We start from the raw sequence: 3,556 nt of genomic DNA, 5'->3' as shown, positions 1-3,556 counted from the left end.
CCACGGTAAACATTACAAAAAGTAATTGTACAAAAAAAGATAAAAGTTGTGTAACAAATTAAAAAAGAAGAAGGAAAAAAAAAGAAAAAAGAGGACAACTGTAATATATTTTAATTTTTTTAAAATAATGAACTAGATTTCGTGTCTTAATTACTTTCTATTTTAGTTTAAGAGAGTGTTTGGGAGACATTTTTATGTAAAATGCATTTTTGAATAGTAAATTGATGGAAAATGTGTGATTGAAAAATAAGAAAAAAGTTTTTATTTACGTGTAATATTATTTTAATAAAGAATGTATTGTTGAAAAGAAGAGGGAAAAAAAATACGTTTTAAAAAAATGGTTCCAAACAAGGCCTAAGTATTTTAATAAAGGTCGTGTTTGACGTGATTAGTTAATTAATTACTCCCAACAAATGACTTTCTTCGACTTTATTGATTACTTCAAATCGTTGGGTATTTAATGACGTTATTAATTATGTTTCCAGTCGTATGTGTTTGCGTCATCATTAGTCATAGTGTCGGTTTCTAATTACAAAAGTGGCAAAGTTGTCGGTCTTTTCTTGACTCATGATAAATAATAAATTGATTATAAAATAATTCATATTTCCGTCTGCAGAAGATATCTTAGACGTGTAAACTTTGAATGGTGAACACTCATGAGACCTTACTTCTATCGAAAGTTCTAAATATCTTCGCATTAAATAATTTAACTAAAAGAACTCAAAATGAAAGAAAATAAAACTCTATCATCTTCTTCCACCATACCACCCCCACCATTTGACCCCCAAATAAATTAAAACTGGAAAATCACTAGCCCTGCTGACGAGCGGCCACCGTCAACCACCAAAATGAAAACCAAAAATCAAATTTGTTGACCTTAGGAATTGAACCCTTCACGTGGCCGAGAGCTACTCCATGTGTTCTTCTTTGCGCGCAACAACAAATTGTCAGGTGATAGCTACATACACTCCGACGATCAATTTAATTGACGGTGGTGGCCGACAGTGCCGAAATACACAAACTCAAGGGGGAGGAGAAGATATAATATCTTGGTCATGGAATAACACGTATATCATACCTATCTTATTCTTGGCCAAGTACTTCGTATTTATAAGCGAAGGGTACCACTAGATACGAGAGACGTGTAATCATCCAACAGTGCAAGACATCTGCTCCTAGGTGTCCATCAATCTCTTCCTAGGTGGACGGACAATTAATTCTTCTGATTTTGAATCGACAAATGTCTAAAATGTCACATCAATCATTCCTAAAGATATAGAGACAATTTTAACCAAAAGATTCGTTTGTGAAATTGGTGGCGGAGAGTGCTTCGGTCATCTCATGCTTCAAAAGCAACGCCTCAAACTGTATCACTTCGATGACCTCATGCGTCGACTGGCACGTTCGTTTGGTTTCTAAAATAGACGCGCCTAGGTGCTATGTGAGGGGGCGTAACAAAATCCATCTTTATGAAACACAGAAATGAAACACCATAAATCATGACACTTTGTGCTTCGCTTTCGTGTTTCCATAAACCCTAGAAATCAAAACCAGAAATCTTGAAATTTGTACCTCACTTTCGTGTTTCCACTCCTTCAACAAGTCATTCCTCTCAATGTTTAACGTGTGATAGTATGACAGGGACGACGAGAAATTGGTCGAACTCTATATAATGGAAGTGAATACAATGATGGTTGACGTTTGTCACGACTTCACTGGAGAATGAACGACAATGAATTGAATATTAGGGCTGGAATGTTGCGATATATGGAGACGTGAATAAATGTGGGAAGAGGTTTTGGAATGAACGTGGACGAAGGTTTCGCAAATATACAGTTTTCTTTTTCTAAAACACATAAAATAAGGATACAATTATTAGATTTTTTTTTAAATAATTAATTTAAAAATTTTCAATTGTTGAAATGTGAAACCTCCATCCAGATTTTAGAATGTTAAATTTTTAAAATAGGGTGTTGTGTAATTTCCACTATTTTTTAGAGGAAATTACTCCAAAATCGGTGTTTAAAAATCATAATTCTATAAGGTTTGATAATCCATAAATTAGGTACTAAACCCAAAAATTATCCTCTCACTCTCTATCTTTCATTTCTCCCTCACGTCTCTCATAACCACCTATGCTCTCTCCCATCCCATCATTGGAGACCACCTCTACTGGCATCGAAAAATCCGAGTGTCACTCGCCTCACCGCGACGGGCTTCGGTACAGTGGCTGTTGCAAAATCTGAGCGATGCTTGTCTCGCTTTGATGAGCTTCGGTGCCGCGACTACTGCAAGTCGTCACAGTGTCGATCTGAGGTGTTGATGGTCTGGGCGAGGTGGTAGTGATGTTGCAGTGTGGTGGTGGACTGGTGGTAGTTGGTACTGGTGTTGCGGTGTTGGGTGAGTGGTGTGGTGTTGCGGAGCGGTTCGGCTCGGTGCGGTGGTATTTTACTAGTTCGTGGTGTTTGTCGGGCGTGAGTTAGGTGTGGTTTTTGTCGGTGGCAGTACTGCTGTAGTGGTGGATCCGTCTGTAGTGATGGGGATTGTTGGATCGGTGATGGTTTTGGTGGTGGTGTGTGGTTTGTTGGTCATGGTTGGTGGTTGCAGATAGTGGGGTTATGTAGGAGGTGGCGAGGTAGTGGTCGTACAGATGGTGTGGTGGTTACCTTAGACCAATGATACCTTAAAATTCGATAATTGTGACCGATAAATTCAAATACATGTGATTGATAGGTAATATGTGACCTATAAATTTTTCATCTTTGACCAATGAAAAAAACTGTGACCTATAAAATTTTTGTGACCTTGAAATAATCTATGACTTACAAAATTTTTGATTTGTGATCTCAAAAAAATCTGTAACTAATTAATTTGATGATATATGATAAAAAAATAAATTTGTGACTTATAATTGTGGTTCTGTGAACATTAATTGTGTAATTGTGACTTTTATTGTACTTAATTATTAAATATTTTTAATTAATTAGATAAAAACGTGATTTTCGTATAATTAAACTTAACCACCTAAATTTTGAAGTGTACATACTTGAAACCTGATTTGTGAATTTTTCCTTATTTTTTATTTATTTGGTTTTGGGCCGTCTAAGAAGCTCATTCTAGAGGATCAAACTCAATTGGTAACCCACCATGTGAAGGTATCCATTTACTTTAATTTGGACCAAACTTAATGGGTTGGTAGGAAAGCAAATGCTTTTGGGACATTGACACAAGTAGCACTAAAATGGATATTTAGCAAATATTTATGACTACCTATAAACCACATTTCAACCTGTACCCACTCACTTGGTGTATGTTTAGCAATATTTTTTTGTAAATTATAAGTTGTGAATTTTACGAAATGTAAATATAAACTGTGAATTTCACGAAATGTATAAATAAAAATAATGTTAAACTAGCTTATAATCTTAAAAAATGATTCCTTGAAGATCTATTAATTAAAAAGTACACACTTGCGATATAAATCTAAATCTCGATGGAGTGGATACGGAAGTAACGTCCCCCCCCCCCCCCCCCCCTTTTTTAAATTTTTTGAAAT

General features: G+C 35.6%; 1 protein-coding gene across 2 annotated transcripts in view; it reads left to right on the top strand.

Annotated features, from left to right (window-relative positions):
• Positions 1–3,556, top strand: part of LOC111398523 — a 27,680-nt gene that overhangs the window by 705 nt on the left and 23,419 nt on the right. The gene's annotated exons all lie outside the window — the stretch shown is intronic.

The sequence above is a fragment of the Olea europaea genome, chromosome 8, assembly GCF_002742605.1.
Source record: "Olea europaea var. sylvestris chromosome 8, O_europaea_v1, whole genome shotgun sequence".
In the NCBI taxonomy this organism is placed as follows: Eukaryota; Viridiplantae; Streptophyta; class Magnoliopsida; order Lamiales; family Oleaceae; genus Olea; species Olea europaea.
Note: the sequence above shows the minus strand (reverse complement) of the source record. Positions and strands in the feature narration are given on the sequence as shown.